Genomic DNA, 20,436 nt, shown 5'->3' on the forward strand with positions numbered 1-20,436 from the left:
TATTTACCCACCTATCTACAGAGGGGATATTCATGTATAGATTTTGTGTGGATGTAAGTTTTCAGTTCCTCCAGGCAGATGATTAAATGGTGAGGATAAGCAAGAAGATACCTTCTGGCTGTCATCCCATATGCCTCTACCACTTGCTTCCTACCAGCAATGGGTGTGAGCTCTCCCAGCTGAAACTTAATGTTCTCATTGTCTGCACTTGTTTCCTGTGCTATTGATTGTCCAACATTATTACCTTGAAAGCAATGCAATGTGTCAAGTTCAGATTTGACTTTTCAGTGATACTTATATTTTATACTCCAGATCCTCTAAATTTGACTGACCTTACTTATGGTTCTGTTTGTATGAAACTGTATCTTCAAGGTCCTGTAATCAGAGCTGGACTGTGTTGTGTCTTCATGTGCTTCTTAATGAAAACAAACAAATCTCAACAACAATAGCAACAAACGATAAAAGTCTAAACAAAATACATCTCAAACTTAAATCTCCTCTCAGAATAAATTGATTGTGTGGTGCCAAATCGTATTTAAGTCTGAGGTAAAAGGAGCCACTTCTATTGTGATTTCTTTCCTATTACTTTATAACAAATCAAAGCAAACAGAGCTTTTAGTATAAAACCAAAGCAAATAAACAATCACCAGCACCACCCACAGCCCATCCCATGTTTGGTTGGCTCGACTGATTCCACCTGAAAGCATTGTCAGCCCATGTGGTTCTCATGTTCTTGATACTACCAAGCTGAAATCTGAAGAGTGGTGGAAACTGTGGCAGCCCAGTCTTTGAAGGGGAGGCCCCAGTAACTGACTCACCGAAGCTGCTGGTCAGGTCAGAGCAAATGTTCCTGTTCCTTTGCTGGTTTTTACATAGCTGTTGTTTATTGCTTCCTGGCTTATCTTCTCAGCCAATCAGAACTGACTTTGTTGCATAGCTTCCAAATTCTCTTGACTCTGATTTTGCATCTCTTTGAATTACTCTCTAGGATGCTTTTCTGATTTTATGTACTCATAGGATTAAAATGGTTGGCTGGAAATCATAAAGATCTTCATACTTTAAAAGGCGAAAGATTTATACTTTCTGAAGAGAAACCAGAGAATGATATCTTCATACTTTAAATCAGATCAAAAATATCACACCCTCTTCTAAGTTACTTTTAATATATAAAGCTATTTTTATATTAGTTTGATACTATATTATTTACTAGGGTATTGATACCCTGTAGATTGTTTTCATTTTTATTTAGTTATTTTTTGTGTATGACTATTTTACAATATGTATATTTGCATGCCATGTGAATTCCTGGTGCCTGTGGAGGCAGAAGATTTTAAACCCTCCGGAACTGGAGTTTCAGACTTTTCTGAGCGACTATGTGAGTGCTGAGAAACAGAACTCCATTATTTTGCAGGAGGAGTGAGTTCTCTTGACAACCAAGCCATCGCTCTAGCTTCCAAATATTGTTTTCACCTGCGGTGTGATAGCTACTCTTCTCTCATAGAACTGGCCCTATAATGTTGTTGCCTGGTCACTGTTATATTCATTTCAATTCCAGAGCATCTCTAATGTATTGTGCTCCAAATTATACTCCTGGCTTCAACAATGTCCTTACACAGTGTTCCTTACATTAGTAAGAAGCCTTTTATTGAATAGTTTCTTAAGCTAAAATTATTGGACATATCCTTTATTTCTGTGGTAGTTTGAGTGAAATTGGCCCCCATAATCTCATTGGAAGTGGCACTATTAGGAGGTATGGTTTTGTTGCAATATGTATGGCCTTGTTTGGAGGAAGTATGTCACTGTGAGGTGTGCTTTGAGGTTTCTTGTGGTCAGGATACTGCCCAGTGTGTCAATTGACTTCCTGCTGCCTCCAAGATGTAGGACTCTCAGCTATTCCTCCATACCATGTCTGCCTGCATGCCAACGTGCTCCTGGCTATGATGATAGTGAACTGAAATTGCAAACAAGCTGCCACAATTAAATGTTTTCCCTGAGATGTAGTTAAAAGCCTCTGGTTTTTATCACACCATCACCAGTGGACTCTCATCAAAACTCCTCTCGGAAATCATATTCTTGTCCCAAGTCATGGAGCTTCTGCAGTTATAGTTGTGAAGAACAAGTCCCTTTCATGCCCTGTGTAACACACCACAGGTCCTGAAGCCACTAGGGAAATGAGGAGATGTTGGACAGATGCAGGAACAAGGTGGACTTTTGGGGGGGTTGTTTTGTTTTCAATTAATTTGGGGGGTATACGGCAGGTGTAAGGGGAAGATATGGAGTTACTGGGTGGTGAGCAGCATGGGGTGCATGATGGGAAATTTCCAAAGAATCAATAAGGAATTATGTTTTGTTTTTGAAAAAGTGTCGAGTCACCATGATCATGGTGTCTCTACACAGCAGTAAAATGCCAAACTAAGACAGTTTCTCACATCAGTGTCTTGTGTGTGTACTCATAGAACTGAACTACCCAGGGCCCTTTAACATTCTCCTCTATGACCACTACACCCAACTAGTCCCACACTGACTCTTCAGTTTTACCAATATGCCAAATTGAGTCTAATAAGACCTACAATTTACATTACCATTGGCTGGACACTTCCTTTCCAGGACTCTACTTACTTCCTAAGTTCAGTCTATTTTCTACTCAAATGTAATATTCTTGGAGCCATCCCTGATCTTTTCAACAAAATATTTTCTCACTCTCTTTTGGGAAAGCACCCTTTTTTAAAATCTCAGCTACAACCTTATGACTTGGTACATTATGGGTTACTTAGATTTTATTCTGTATTTGACGAATGGACCAATGTATGAAGTCCAGTTTAGAATGCAAATGTAATCAGTCTGTACAGATTGATGCTTGAGGAAAATTTTGGCATCGTATACCTCTAAACCAATTGGTATCAAATACTTGAAGAACAATCCACTATGAAAATCTTTTTAGTCAGAAGATATCTATATATTCCAGGGATCATGGATTTATGGAAAGTATAGTAAAAAATGTAGGAAATCCTGAATACAAGATTAATGACATTAAAAACAATTTATAAACAAGAAATTGATACAAAGAGTGGTAATTATTGATTTATGTCATAGTCTGACTCACTGGAGTTGGTGACATGTTATAACAATAAATAAAGTGATATAAGATGATGGGGGATGTCCTTCTGTATATGTGTTTCTCTTATTGGTTAATAAATATTACACTGTTTGGCCAATGGACAATAGAGGCAGGAAGATAGGTGGAGATAGGCAGGAGATGAAGAGAAGACTGGGAGAGAGGTGCCACAGGAGCTGCCAAAGGAGAAATAGGTCTGGGCATTCTCCTGTAAGACAAGACTATGTGGAAATACATAGGTTAATAGAAATGGGTTAATAATTAAGACAGAGCTAGCAAATAAGAAATGCTAGCCATAATTTAATGCTTAATATAGTGTCCACAAATTTCCTTGGGACTGCTAAGGGTGTCAGTACCAGACTGGAAAGAAGACTCTCCAGCAACAAAAAGATTCACAAAGTAGGTTATAAGGTTCTTAGCTTCTTAGACACTCATTTGGTAGTGATGAGTGATTCATGTTGTATTTAAGATCATTCATTGAGAAAATGTTTCTCTTAGTAACAACCATCTCCAAGAAAGCGCATTCAGGACATTTATCTTCTTACCTGAGATTAGTTACATATGCATATGCACTACTTAAAAAGGCAATATAATGGATAAAATGTTATGTAATGAATATCTCTTTTTCTACATTAATTATATTGTATCTGTGAGATATTGTAACCATGCACTAAAAGTCACCCACATACTCAGAAATTAATGGCACGGAAGGAGTTTAATTCAGTAAATAATTTCTGAGTTCCTATTATGTCTAAATTAATTTTCTGAGGATAGAACATATTTTCACTACAGAACACTCATCATTCTTAAGTTGCTTAAAAACAATATTTTAATGAAAACATTCCATGATGAAATCCCAAAGTGACAACTTACAAATATAAGAGTGTTTTAAAGAAAAAGATAAATACATGATATTGGGGTATTTAAAAAGCATGAGAAATCTCTGAACAGAAAAATCTTTAAAAGGCAAAGAAGAAATGTAATTTTCACTCTGAGTACAGAAATTGCTACATACAAAAGTCGAGAAGTATCGCAATTATTGAGAATAGTACCAATTGGTAAGTATGTAATGCCTTTCATCTTATAGAATAAAATGAGCATGACTTAAAATGAGAAAGAATTGCTATACATTGGTCATGAATTGCTTATCAGGATACACACACACACACATATATATATATATATACATAATATCACATTTAACTACAATATACAGGCTGGCTCACAATTCTAAATCATTTCTTAAAATATTAGTACTGATGAGCAATTCCTTGCCTATGGGTGTTTCATGGAATCCAAACCCTTTAGAATGGCAGAGGCATTTGAGAGCTTACTATTGCACAACCTTCTGAGTGCAAACTTGATTTATTGGGTTACTTAAAGATACTCAGTTTAGAGGTGAGCCTTTTGTATTTATTTTATTGATTAATTCCCTATACAGTATAGGGAAACTAGGATGACAGAAACAGAAATTGCTGGCCTGCCTCTAATGGTTTGAACACTGGACCTACTTCATATGCTCTGTTAAACTGATCCAGCTAAATAGAGTTCAAATCACAAGAGTTACAATAATTTATGAAAACATAATACTGTATTACAAGTCAAATTGTAAATTAGATAACTGAATGGATTTTGTCACATACCAATATACTAATGTATAAGACAGATTTTTCCAACTAAAAGATATCGTGCTTACTCAAGTAGCTTTGATATAGGCCAGAATATATTTTAAGTGGTGTCAATAAGCTTTTATATTTCACCTTTTTAGTTTAAGGATTTTTTTGTTTAAAATAAAAGTTGATTGTTTGGGAGATTTCTTCTAAAACATGAAAGCTAGGTTTTGCATGGCTTCCTGTGTTGCACTGGTCTCTGGGCATCTTGCATTCACAGTGAAAAATGATGGATCTACATAAATGAGCTTGTAAAGGACATTGCCCTAAAAGTAAACAAATAAGGAAAAGATAAAAATTTAAAGTCCAAAGACAAAATAGTCTGCATTTAAAACTGCCAGAGGCTACAGTTGAGTTGGTCACCCCTTTTCTGTGAAGTTTCTCAACCCAGTTAGCAAAGATACCATGCTATGCATCACTTTAACTTATCTATATGGTTATCTAGGAACCCAGAAACACACAGAAATTCATTTGGACAGGTCCTAGAGTATAGAGAATAACAGTCTGTACCTGTAAGTGTATATGAAAACAGAGAAAAAGATACAAATAAGTGTAATTAAAATATTTCCAAGAACATTATACATCCTTTATCCTACCAAATGTGGAAAAAAAATGGTTGATTAGGAAAGGCGAAATGTGGAGTATCTAGTATGTGTCACTCACTCTCCTTGTACATGGTATGCATGGTTGAATAAAACAGAAGAGCGTCCTTAGCTTTGCTGAAGCAATTTCTAGTGCAGAGAAGACAGTGAAAACCTAGTAAGAAGGCATTGCCCAGGACTGATATTCTACTGAAAGCCGTAACAGAGCTGGGAAGGCCTGTTAAATGGGGAAATATTCATGTCACAGGGAAAGGGCAATCATTAACTCGTTAACCTGTACATATGTATCTGTCTTACTTCCTATTCATTTAGAGATATTTAAAGTGATTAGAACTTCAGATTTGCAAGAAATTATAGGGAGAAAATAAGCAAGGAAATAATTTATGTCCATCTACTTTAATCAATACTCATTAGCTGATAGTTCAGCTAGAGCATTCTGCTCCACTGTGATGTGTAGCTGAAAGCAGCTTAGTCTCTCTAAATCGTTTCCTGGATGACATTCATAAAGAGACTCAAAAGTCGGCCCTTAAATATGAAGAGGAAGATAATGGGATTATAAGGATGAGTTCAAGGTCTCCTGTTCATCTTAGAGGGAGCCAATCACTGAGCCCTGGCAAAAGTAAGTCTATATTGAGTTCAGAGCAATGGGTCATCCTCAGTCTGAAGTTGTCAAAATGTGGAAAGCAGAATAAAATTGAGATCCCCTTTAAGTCCTCTCAGTGTTGAGACTGAAAAAAGGGACACAGTCTCAACTTATAATGGCATAAACGATAGATGACAGACAGCGCTAAAGGTCACATTATGATCTGAAGAGAGAAGAACTGCTTTAGTCCACAGATGATTGGCAGGATTTGTAGGGATGATTACACTGAAGACCAAAGCAAAACCCTATGCTTCAAAATAGCATTTGTCCTTTGAAAGAAACAGATAGAGAGTAAAGTAGTGAAAGAATGAAGAAAGCTACAAATTTACTAAGCACTGAAAAGACACAGAATAAAAAGAACGTGGTTGATCATGAACTTGGAGTTTTACCCTTGGAAACTGAAACTCGAGACTTTAGTCCCATTACATACATTTGGTGGGGAAATTTGTGCATAGAAATTATTAGATGACCAATCAGCGATTAAAAGAAGGCCTGTAATTTTACTAAACCTCTGACATGATACTTTGTATTGTTACTTTGAATTTAGAAACAATTGAATTAAATATCAACCCACTGAAATATTGAACCAACCTATTACTCATCCTAACTTATAGTTTGACTTGTAAGACAATACAAATTTCTTATAAATTATATTGACCCTTTTGTTTTGAATTATATCTAGTAGGATCAATTTCACATATCACTGTGCAAAACAGACTAATAGAAGTTAGGCATTTTTGTCATTATATTGGCTTTTGTTTGATCTTGTAGGAAGAATGAGGGAAATGCAAAATGTTAAATCTTATATTCAATTATGGAGTACAGAAAAATCAAAATGAACCTTTGTAAATTTGAGGAAAATAAGAATTCATTAAACCAGCATTAAATTATACTTTTATTATCTCTCAGCAAATGATTCAGAAAGCTTTTGAGCATTACTATCTCTTCACACAAATCTCATTGTGACTGAAGGGATAAAATAATTGCAGAAACTAACACATCAGGTGTACAGTAGTGATCAGTTTGAGATTCCTACTTAGTTTTCATTGACTTTTAGGATTTCATTATTTAAACAAAATATTAATGGGAAAAGTTAATTTGTGTTGAAAACAAAAATGAATTGTCTTTACTTGCATTTTTTACCTTGTACTGAAATTTGGTCAGAAAAGAAGGAAATCCATTGATAATCTAATCATTCTGTTGCAGATATTTCATTCTGCCTAGATTTACATGTACCTTGGTATTTTATTAATTAAATAAATAAAAATTTAAATAACAATTATAAGAATATGATTATTTCACCATATATGTATATGTATAAATGTGTGTATATATATATATATCTTTTACGTACAATCATGTAATAATCATCTGTGTACATCTGTGACTTAAATTAATTTAACACACAGTTCTAATTTGTCATCTAACTGTAAAAGTTTTATCATTCAAGTAGAGCTATAACTTAGCGATAGAATTCTTAACTACTATTACACAAGGCTCTGAGTTCTATCCCCACCAAACTCTACCGCAGAAAATAAATACAAAATATTCTACATAATTGTTGAATAATTCCTTTATGTATTTCTCAGTATAATTTTCATGTCTTAAATCTAAATCAGAATACCTTTCTTACTGTTCTTTATTTATTCATCCATCTGTCCATCTACCTATCATCAACATATATATATACATACATATATATACATATATATATATATATTCTACAATCTTTCCCTCTCTTTCCCTCTCTCCTCTCTTCATCTCCTTCATAGTCTTCATCTCCACTTAATTTGTTTAAAAATTCTGTATGGCCAGTTAGAGTGATACACACCTAGAGATTGAGTACTGAGTGGTGGAGACAATAGAATAGGGAGCTCAAGTAAATCAAGCCTGGTATGTATAAACCCAGTCTCAAAATCAAAACACGCAAGCAGCAGTCTCCTTAAGGAAGAACACACCAATTAGCTGTGCAACACCAAATATTTAACTGTGAGAAAATATATACAAGTAACATTGTGCAAACTGATCATATTATACAAATGTATTTATATATACTGTATATTCATACATTATATATGAATACAATTTTAATATGTAATAGTATATAAATATACTTGTATATGTAAAAATAGGTCATGAACTTGAAAACATGTAAGAGGGATATGCAGTAAGATCTGCAGGGTGAAAAGGAAATGGACAAATGATATAATTATAATCTCCATAAAAGAGAATACATTTTATAAATCCAGATAAAAATTCCAATATTGCATGAGTGGGCACGTCTTTCCAGATAGATCAGTATTATAGCACACAGTCTATACAACTGACTTAAATCATTGATGACTTTTTTCCACTAGGACTTTTGGCACTGAAGAAAAATTTTTGTTGTCATCAGTAATAAGTTCTTACTGTCTAAGTCTAATGGGGAAACAAGAACAGTAATACTACCTGCCTTCTTTGAGAAGCCTTTAAGAGATCCCTGGCCAAGAACTAAATAAGGAGGTGCTTCATACCTGGTCCTGAAGTTTGATTAAAAAAACCTATGACTTCCAGGTACAATGCTATCCACCCATACATGCACCCACCAATGGACTAAAACAATTACAATGCATTGACTAGTTTCCTTGTAAAGTAGTGGATTCTTATGTAGCTTTTTTATCCATCCTTATATTGGATTAATCCCTAACTTTACCCTGATCCCCTGTCCAATTAAAAATAGTCCATCCTAGTTTTTCGTCTGTTTTATTGATGCTCAATCTACATCTTTATCAAATAATGGATATTTTCCCTTCCTATCCTACTTTCCTTCTCGTGTGTTGTCCTGTTATCAGTGAAATCCTTCTTAGCCTCATTCTATATACTTCTAGGAAACAGATACATCTCAAGGAACCCTTTTTTTTAAATCTCATATAACACGATACTCAGAATTCACAATTTGGATGTTAGAATGGCTTGCCGAGTCTTGTGTTATTGTCAAGCATTATTTTGCATTACGAATCTATGGATGCAATATCATTCAAATACACAAAACAAGAAAATTATTACAGTTCCACACAAAATGAGGACTTTTCACACGTCTTTTTTGGGGGGTAGGAGAAACTGGATCATCTGTAAAGATCAGGTACTGTTCTTGCAGAGGACTCAGCAAGCACACAACAGCTCACATTTATAACTCAAGTTCCAGGGAATGAGTTACTATTTTCTTAACTTCACAGTCATGAAATCACACTTGATGTACATGCAGGCATGCAGACACAATACTCATACACACAAAATAAAATAAGTCAGCTAAAGATTAGGATTATTAACTTTTTGAACCTGGTTTGACCCATTTTGCGCTTGATTCCTTCCTCCTGCATCTTGAGTCTCTATTAATGAGACAAACATGCCTACGCCTCGGCTTTCATCTATCTTGAATAAAAATATTATCAAGAATTGTGTCATTATGACACAATATTGGTGAGAGTTGCAGTACATGTGATTACCTTTAATACATGTAATTATAAAAATATACTCTGGAATTAATAGAATCATGTCTGTAAAAACACAAGGCGTATGTTATATTTTGGCTAGATTGCTAACAACCAGATAAGGAGATTGGTTTATGATATTTATACTTATGGATAAACATTTATTTACATAAATGTCCATGTTCAAGCATTCTTTTGTACAAGAATATATTTTTGAATCAGAGCCACATTTTATACTTTGGTTTCATTCCTTCTTTTCATTCATTCCTCTGTGTGTGTGTGTGTGTGTATTTCTTCACTGATCTTCACTCATCTTTTTAGAGTTCTCAATTTTCTTTTCAAGTTCTGTATTTTTATAATTTTTGCCTTGTTTGTATTTTGTAAACAGAATGCATGAAGCATTGTTGCATCTTCTATTGTCTTTTAAAAGTAGGATTTTGTTTAGTTTTAGTTATATGTATCAATGTGGGTATGTGCATGAGACTGTAGGGGCCAGAGGAGGTAAAAAGAGAGAATCAGATCACTTGGAGATGGAGTTATAGATGACTCTGACATATCAAGAATACAGGTGATAAGAATTGAACTCTGATTCCCTGGCAAAACAAAAAGAACACTTAACTGATGAGCTATCTCCAGTCCCCTTCTTTTTACGTATTCGAAGCAATTAGCTTAATTTCATTGGGTTTGTATTTTTCAATAAATACTTCCCTTGTGCCCGTGAACACTAATAATAAAACTTTAACTATATATTTAACCACAACACAATACGTATGCATGTATATATATATACAATATATGTATGTATATGTACACACAATAAATAATGTACGTATACCACAATAAATATGTGTGTGCACACATTATATATGTGTATGCATACACATATATGTATGTATATGCACACACACATATCACAGTTTGCTGTTTTCTCACAGACATTTTGTTTCCCAGAAGTTTGGGAAGGCCAACGTGAAGATCAGGACAGATCTAGCGTCTGGACTAGTAAAGACAGCTACCTCACACAGTGTCAGCTCTTAGTGTGCTGCAATGCTCTGGTTTCGTTCTGACGTCTTTGTAAATGCATTAGTATCAGTCATGAGGACACTACTGACACAGATTAACCACATCTCTGTTGTCCTGCTTCCTAAACCCATTCTACTTGGAATTATTTTGTACACAATGATTCTGAGCCACACAAAAATTAAGACTGTTGCAGTCTGTGTAGAGATGAACATGCTCAAATTTGTTTCTTGAGGTAGTTCAATACAAGACATGCCTGTAGCCTTTAGTATCGTATACTTTTAAGAAATTACACTTCCCAGGAAAACCACACCAAAATAAAAGACACTAGAGAGGGAGTGAACCACATTGTAGTCCTCGCTCAGCGTCTTTCAATGTATTTTTTCCATTCCTGTGTACTTCTGGAAATCTTGTGATTTAGTTTATAATATCCTTGTGATTTAGCACCTGTGGTCCTTCCTCTGCATCTGTGCCTCAACTCACACAGTGCATGATTATGGATTTATTCCAAAAGCTGCATTCCAATCTCTAAGGAACAGATCTGTTTGCAAATTATTCTTATATTATTTCCACCTACCTGAAGCCAGGGATTTGAAAACAAGGTTTTGTCAGAAAATATGCAAAATAAAAGAGTAATAATAAGATGCAAAAGAAGTTATCAGGTTAGTTGTTTGGATATTTTTGTGAAGTTTAACCTTTTTCCTGACTCACATCCCTGACATGCCCTTAATAAACCATGAAGAAATACTCTGTAACCTCCTAGGAGCTTGAATGAAAAAACAGACACACCATTACCAAAGAAAATATACTTAATTAGGGATAATTTACCTTTTAAATGTACATTTGAGAGGATAAATGAAAACACATTGAAGGCTTATTTATGGACACCATATGGCACTTCCTTAAAATGATATCCAAATTATGTAGAGTGAGACCGATAAATCTAAACAGGTCATCAAAAGATTTTCCAGTTTAAGATACTGCTAGTTTAATTCAAGAAACTTTGAGGTTCCTCACTCGACCCTAAAGTACTTGATATATTATTTTATTCAAAGCATGCCAATTATCTGATGAAATAATTTGCAACAATTATTAGCAATTTTAAATGTGCAATTGCCATTTGTTATTTCACCACTATTTATTAGTTTGTTGAATAGACTCAAGGAGCAACTGTACAACTCCTATACTGTCTTGTACACAATCTTGCAAAGGTAAATACTAAGATATCTGCTCTCAATAATGGATTGACATTGCAATAAAGGTCTGATTTTAAGTAATTAAATGTCTTTATATAGTATAAAAGCAGGAACTAAATGTTCAGAAAAGGCCATAGGTAGCTCGCAACATGCTGAAACCTACAAAGTTGGCATGACCATGTTCTTTGGTTACAAAGAAGAGAGGCTTCATGGATAGAACTGAGCAGTCAAAGCTCAGAAACTCATAGTGTTTCTCAAAGCTCAGAAGCTAACTGTGAATCCACTGTACAACCGCATAGACCACATCTTTCAGATGATGCAAACAAATAGAAGTAATAAAATATGTCTCTGTACTAAAACCATGTTAGCTATCAAGAAAAAAGCAATCCAAAACAACTCTGAGATTCCATTTTACATCTGATAGGATGGCTGAGATCAAAAACAAAAGTGACAGCTCACATTAGAGGGTATGTGGAGCAAGGGAAACACTTCTTCATTCCTGGTGCAGAACAACTTTGGAAATCAATATGGTGGTTTCTCAGAAAATTGGGAATCAATCTGCCTCAAGACCCTAGTGTATCACTCTTGGGTATATATTCAAAGGAGACTCACTCTTGGGTATATACCCAAAGAATGCACAATTGTACCACAAGGACACTTGCTCAACTGTGTTTATAGTATCTTTATTCAGAATAAGCAGAACATGATGGGGAATATCCTTCTGTATGTTGTGAATATATGTTTCTCTTGTGCGTTGGTGAATAAATGCAGATTGGCCAGTAGCCAGGCAGGAAGTATAGGCAGGGATACCAGTCTAGGAGAATTCTGGGAGGAGGAACACAGAGAGTAGGTCTTGAGGGAGACTCCACATAGCCCCTGAAGGAGTAACATGCCAGAGCTTTACAGGTAAATCTCAGACTTATGGCAATGCATGGTTTAATAGAAATGGGTTAATAATTTAATTAAAGAGATCTAGTCAATAAGAAGCCTGAGACATCGACTGCTTCATAATTATATAGGCCTCTGTGTGTTTCTTGGGGACTATTTATTTCTATTTTGCTGCCAGACCAGATGGACAGAATCTCCATTATCAAGAACCTAGAAAAACTTAGATATCCCTCAATGGAAGAATGTATGAGGAAAATGTGGAATATTTACACACAATGGAGTATTGTTCAGATTTTAAAAACAATGGCTTCAAGAAATTTGCACATGAGCGGACAGAATTAGAAAAAAAATCATCCTGAGCAAGGTAACCCAGAAACATCAAGACAAACATGGTATATACTCACTTATAACTGGATATTAGCTATACAGTAAAGGATAACTACAATGTAATCTACAGACTCTCTGAGGTAACAAGGAGGGGCCAATGGGGCATGAATTAGTCTTTCTGAGTTTTACCCATTTTGAATCACGTTAGCAAATAGTGGACTTCATTAAAGGACTTTGTACATCTATATATATACGTGTGTGTGTGTGTGTGTGTGTATGTATATATATATATAAAATATTGTAGTTATATATTATTCCCCTTCATTTATTCTTCATATGAAACCAATTTGATGGTAGGGGATAAACTTTCAAGAGTATTTTCAATTCAATTTCCAAAGATTTTATTGTGAAATTTGCCATCTGTGCTCACCAAGGAGAATTGCCTACAATTTAATTTTTCTTTTTTCCCCCTCAATATATGTTTTTATTTAAATTAGAACCATGAATGCTTCACATGTGAATCCTAGCTCCCTCTCCCACTCCCTCCTCCCTTGTCCCTAGAACAGTCCCCTCGCCCTCCCCCCCAGTACGCATATCATTCCCCAGGGAAGGTGAGGCCCTCCTTGGGGGGGATCTCCAGAGTCTCTCATTTTATCCAGGACAGGAACTAGGCCCTTCCCCATGTGTCTAGGCTGAGAGAACCTCCCTCTGTTTGGATTGGGCTCCCAAAGTTCATTCATGCACCATGGTAAACACTCATCTACTACCCAAGGCCCCAGAGATTGCTGAGGCCTCCTCACTGGCACTACATTCATGGAGTCTGGATCAGTCCCCTGTTGGCCTCTCAGCAATCAGTCTGGGGTTCAAGAGCTTCCCCTTGTCTGCTCAGTTGTCTTTGACCCCTTTGCTCATCACTTTTCCATCTCTATCACTAGGTTCCAGGAGTTCAGTTCAGTGTTTAGCTGTGGGTATCTGTCTCTGCTTCCATCATTCATTGGATGAAGGTTCTAGAATGGCATATAAGGTAGTCATCAACCTTCTCATCAAGGAGGGGCTATTTATGTAGTCTCTCCACTATTGCTTAGTTTGCCAGTTGGTGTTATCCTTGTAGATCTCAGGAGAACTCTCTAGTGTCAGCTCTCTCCTCAAATCTATAATGGCTCCATCTATTATGGTATCTCTCATCCTGCTCTCCTCTATTCTTATCTCGAATCAAACTTCCTGCTCCCCCATACCTTCTTCTCCCATTTTCTTATTCCCCTATATTTTTCCTGGTTCTCTATCGCCTTCCCCAATGTTCTAAGCCTGCTCAGGAGATCTTGGCTCATTCCACTTCTCTGGGGTATCATGCCTATATCTCTTGGGAACCTCCCTGTTTTCCATACTCACTGGCACTGGTATTGTAGGCTGACACTCCCCTGATCCATATCTAAAATCCATATATAAGTGAGTACATACCATATTTGTCTTTTTGTGACTGGGTTACCTCACTCAGGATGGTTTCTTCCATTGCCATCCATTTGCCTGCAAATTTCAAGATTCCATTGTTTTTTTCCACTGAATAGTACTCCATTTTGTAAATGTACCACATTTTCTCTATCCACTCTTCAGTTGAGGGATATCTAGGTTGCTTCCAGGATCTAGCTATTACATATAATGCTGCTATAAACATAGTGGAACAGACAACCTTGTTGTATGAATGGGCATCATTTGGATATATGCCTAAGAGTGGAATTGCTGGGTCTTGTGGTAGACTGAGTCCCATTTTCCTGAGGAAACCCCATATTGATTTCCAAAGTGGCTGTACAAGTTTGCACTCTCACAAGCAATAGACAAGTGTTCCCCTTTCTCCACATCCTCTCCAGCATATAATGTCATTGGTGTTTTTTTTCAGACATGTGACAGGGATAAGATGGTATCTCAGAATTGTTTTGATTTGCATTTCCCTAATGGCTAATGATGTTGAGCAATTTCTTAAGTGTCTCTCAGCCATTTTATACTCTTCTATTGAGGATTCTCTATTTAGTTCAGTCCCCCAATTTTTAATTGTATCCTTTGGTGTTTTGGAGACTTGCTTCTTGAGTTCTTTGTAGATTTTGGAGATCAGCACTCTGTCAGATATGGGATTAGTGAATCTGTGGGGTGCCTTTTAGTCTTGCTGACTGTGTCCTTTGCTTTACAGAAGCTTCTCAGTTTCAGGAGGTCCCATTTATTAATTGTTGGTCTCAGTGTTTGTGCTACTGATGTTATTTTCAGAAAATGGAAAGATCTCCCATTCTCTTGGATAGTTAGGATCAACATAGAAAAAATGGAAATCTTACCAAAAGCAATCTACAGATTCAATGCAGTCCCTATGAAAATCCCAGCACAACTCTTCACAGACTATGAAAGGACCACTTTCACATTTATATGGAAAAGAAAAGACCCAGGATAGCCTAAACAACCCTGTACAATAAGGAACTTTCAGGGGCATCACCATCCCTGACTTCAAGGTCTACTATAGCGCTGTAGTAATGAAAAGAGCTTGGTACCGGCACAAAAACAGACAGGTTGACCAATGGAATCATACTGAAAACCCTTATATTAACCCACACACCTACAAACATTTGATTTGTGACAAAGAAACTCAAATTATACAATGGAAAAAATCATCTTCAACAAATTGTGTTGCCATAACTGGATGCTGGCATATAGAAGACTGCAGATAGATCTATATCTATCACCATGCACAAAACTTAAGTCCAAATGCATCAAAGATCTCAACATAAATCCAACCACACTAAACCTCTTAGAAGAGAAAGTGGTATGTACCCTTGAATGATTTGGTACAGGAGACTGATTTTTGAACATGACAGTAGTAGCACAGAAACTGAGATTGACAATTAATAAATGGGACCTCCTGAAACTGAGAAGCTACTCTAAGGCAAATGACACAGTCAACAACACAAAATGGCACCCCACATTTACAAAGAACTCAAGAAAGAAGTCTCCAAAACACCAAATAATCATATTTAAAATTGGGTTACTGAACAAAATAGAGAATTCTTAATAGAGGAGTCTAAAATGGCTGATAGACACTTAATAAAATGCTCAACATCCTTATCCATCAGGGAAATACAAATCAAAACAGCTTTGAGGGTACCATCTCACACCTGTCAGAATGTCTAAAATCAAAAATACCTATGACAGCTTATGCTGGAGAGGATGTGGAAAAAGGGGAACACTCCTTCACTGCTGGTGGGAGTGCCAACTTGCGCAGCCACTTTGTAGATCAGTATGGAGATTCCTAAGAAAAATGGAAATCATCCCATGTTTTCATCCATGAGAATTACACTCTTGGATTGTCAGTCTTATTGTTAATTTGATAAAATCTAAAATTATCAGCAAGCAGCTCCTTCAGGTATGAATTTTACACCACAGTAAGAGTACACCTTGAACTATGATTGACACATTTCCCCTCCTTCCTCATATGCTTTACTCAAAGTATCCTATCACGGTAATGGAGAAAGGAATCAAGATTCTCATAGCAAAAGTGAATATTGAGCTTAATTAAGAGTAGAGTTCAAGCAGGTTTTCTCAAATTATATTAGGAGTTTGAATTAAAAAATAAGCATTGTACTTTCTCCCAATATACATTAATGTTATGTTTGTCCATTGCATTGTCTTTTAAGGTTCCAGCAAATGTCATTGAGTTACCTGGTTACTTTATTTATTTTACAGAAAGTGCAGGCATTTACTGCTTGTTTTACTTAATAAGTGAATTGAACTCAACTTTCTTTGGTAACAGTGCTTATCACATCATTGCATTCATGTTCATTAATAACAGTAATAGCTTTCTTTTTATGATGCCCAAAGTGAGAGTCAGATCCTTGATGAACCTACTGTACACATAAACCTTGTCAAATCTGACGAAACACTTTACCAAGGGTTGGTTACTATAATGCTCTTTAAACTTATACAGAGGTCTGTGCATGATCAATTAATGACAAACACATTACGGTCCCAAGTAAGGCTTTTATAGTGTGTGTATTTCCAAAGATAGCTCTTCTAATGGTATGATCTTCACAGAAATGTCCTATTCAAAATGCAGTACAGTTAACTTCCTCAGATTCTGATCCCTGTTCAAGGCCTCCAACTCTTTGCCTCAATGGGACCTTGAGATCATGGATGTGTGCTTCTGCTAAACCTATGGGTTAAGTACATATAGCTAAACTACCTAGACTGAGTCTCGCTGGAATATCCAATGCCATACACACATATATAGCCATCACCTATATTTTACATAAAAGAATGCTGAACGCCAAGAATTTGTATGATTACTTTTGATGGGAAACAAGATTTCAAGTTTTCTAAATATTGTCAACACATAAAAATATATACTATGTTAATTATATTGATCTTATCAATATCATAATATGTCATAGCCTATACACTATGTTGTTAGAACAGAATGAGTCAATGATGGACTCACTGGTTGCTGACAAGGTTTCCACAGTAAACAATTATGCTAGAGGAAGATTATATAATGAAACTGTTACTATGTTGCAACAAGCAGGCCTGGATTTATTTAGAGAAATGATACGAATCCTATATTTACTATAGTTTTTTTTTTGCTTGGAAGTCGTTCCCTAATTTATACTGCAGAGAAACAAAGCACAGAGAGGAAAAAAAAGGAAGCTCGTTAAAGGAGAAATCAGAGAATTGGATGCGGAGGTGCTAAGCAGCTGTCAGATGAAACAGAGCCATTTTGGGGATTTACAGTGAGGCCACAGTACCCTTCTTTTATAGGAGAGGACTACAGTAATTAACATATTGTGGTTATTGGCAGAGGGATAGATGAAATAATGCAAAGTAATAGACTAGAGAATCTTAGATAGTGACATCATAAACATGGCCAATTAATTTTAATTTCAGCTAGCGGAATGAACCAAATCAGTGGGGAAAGAAAAATTCCCTTCACTGTACACTGACACAACTGAATAATATGAAGAAAAAGGTTACATTCCTAACTGGTAGAAACAAACAAACAAAAAAATCCTTTAGAAAAATCTTTGATCTAAGCAAATATATTTTGTGAGCGCCATAAATCTCATGTTTGGGTTTTGGGTTTTTTTGTAACCTCTCCTTCCATCTCTTAAATCCTCATGCTGATACTAAATGTCCAATTCTCCAAAGGTGTAGATGTATGCTTGTTTGGAGACTCAGTATCTCAAGGAGTCCCTAGAATTACACACACACACACACACACACACACACACACACACACACACAGAGAGAGAGAGAGAGAGAGAGAGAGAGAGAGGCAGAGATTGAGAGAGAGAGAGAAAGATGCCAATTATTAGGAACAATAGGTGCAGAATGGGCATCAAAAATTACATAACAACTTTAAAATACTAGAAAAATTTTGAACATTATTTTGCAGTTTCCATGAAATTAATCATATGCATAACCAATAATCCAATGACTTCTAGAATTTTGCAAAACATATGTCCAGAAGTATAACACTATGAAAATCGTAACAGTGTTGAAACACTGGAGTAGTGTGTCCATCCGTAGGAGGATGGGCATACCAGGGTTTTCTACCTCTTCTTTTGTTGCCATGATAAACAGCAAAAGCAGCATGAGGAGGAATGGGTTTGCTTTGCAGTGTAACTTGGTAGCCCACTATTGAAGGAAGCAAAGGCAGGAGCTTGAAGCCGAAACTGTGAATTAATGTTATTTTTCTGTCTTTCTTGCCCACCTACTTTACACAGCCTGGGCTTAGCCTGTCTGCGGAAGACACTGACCACAGTGGACTTAGTCTATCCATGTCGATTAATAACAAAGAAAACCCCTTACAGAAGTGACTTCAGGCCAATTTGCCCTAGGGAATTTCTCAGTTGAACTTCTCTCTTCCCAGGTGATTTTTGAGTTGTGTCAATTTGACAGCTGAAAACTATGACATATCATGACACAGGAACTCTGTTACAACAAAATGATCACTAAATGGGGCACAATAATGTCCAAATCACCACTGGCATATTAGTAGGAGGAATTTTAAAAGCCAAAAGAGAAAGAATTGACAGTATATAATTCTACCTATACATGATGTTCAATAATAAGACAATAGTATATAGTAGGAACAGAGAATTGGGTAGTTGGTGACACTCTAGTGATAGAACTAGCAATACAGCAGAAGCATAGGATTGGACATATTTCAATAATGATGGAGAATGACCTAAAATAAATAACAGATACTAAAATGAAATAATAACTAAGATTAAAAATATGATAATTATTAAAATCAATACCTTAAATCTCTAAATGTGGAGTCTACCATCAATAGCGTTGGGAGTGTACAGGACTGTGGGCATTTTGTAATTTGGATTAAATATAATTTACTTTGATATGTCTATGAGTCTTTGAAGACCAGGAAGTGGAATGTGCTGTTTTGAGTAAGGAATATCCCCCCCCCATCCTTGGCCATGAGAATATTTGGTCTACAATGGATGTCAGATTTTAGAGGTTTAGAGATATGGCCTTGTAGGAAGAAGTACTTCACCGAAAGTGTGCTTTTAGAGTTAATTGCTTAGTGGCATTCCCAGTTCATTTTCTCTGCTTTATGCTTGTGCTTAAGTAAGGCAAGCTCTCAGTTTATTCTCTAGAATGATGTGCCCAAATAAGCCCTTCTTTCTATAAGGTTACTTATAGGTATTTTATCATAGCAATGGAAAAGTAAGTAATATGTAAGTACACATACGTAGACACACGTATCTATCTAGGTGCACAACTGTATCTTTATGTATACTTAACACTTGATTGAGTTAGTGAATGATTAAAAAAAGATAGCAGAGCAAACATTTCCCAGAACTTTCCTTGGAACTCCATCCATTTATTTTTAATTTCATGACGTATTTTACCATTGAATTCAATAGTCTACATGAAGTGTTATGGTGCTTATTTCTCATTCAACTAATTCAAATACTTTGTGCATGTGAAATCTTAAACATGTGACTTACTGAAATCTTCAGAAGCATTTACAACCAAATATGCATCAGTGATTGGGAGGCAGAGCTAGACAGTTCTCTGAGTTTGAAGCCAGCCCCTGAACAGCCAGAACTATTCAGAGAAACCCAGTCTCAAAAAATGATTTCCCACATATTATGAAATGTTTGGCTCTGTTTATGAGAATATGCTGGTTTTCATATAAATGATCAATGACACAGATTATAATTGGTGCAGTAGCTGGTGTTTCGTTTTTATTTTCCTTGTACATATGTGGTAAGAACTTATAGAATTAGATGATCCAAAGCATACTGAATATAAGTTTTCAAATAAATTTTGGTACCAAACCAGTGTTCCAGGATTATAGAGGGCTTCAGTAGCAGGTGTTGTAAAGGGTCATTTACATTTGATAAGGCACAGACACCTGTTCATACTTAAGCCACTTAAAATGATATAAGAAGGTGAATTCAGCCATATTCCATGAACTTTTTAATGACTTCCAGGTGGTTGATTAAAAGAAA

General features: G+C 35.9%; 1 long non-coding RNA gene across 1 annotated transcript in view; it reads left to right on the top strand.

Annotated features, from left to right (window-relative positions):
- Positions 1-672: 672 nt before the first annotated feature.
- The window catches only part of LOC110343375, a 62,681-nt gene continuing 42,917 nt past the window's right edge, over positions 673-20,436 (top strand). Inside the window, exon 1 of the long non-coding RNA XR_002385643.1 lies at positions 673-834. This is a non-coding gene — a long non-coding RNA (uncharacterized LOC110343375). The remainder of the gene's footprint in view (positions 835-20,436) is intronic.

Source organism: Mesocricetus auratus, unplaced genomic scaffold, assembly GCF_017639785.1.
Source record: "Mesocricetus auratus isolate SY011 unplaced genomic scaffold, BCM_Maur_2.0 Super-Scaffold_100694, whole genome shotgun sequence".
NCBI classification, from domain to species: Eukaryota; Metazoa; Chordata; class Mammalia; order Rodentia; family Cricetidae; genus Mesocricetus; species Mesocricetus auratus.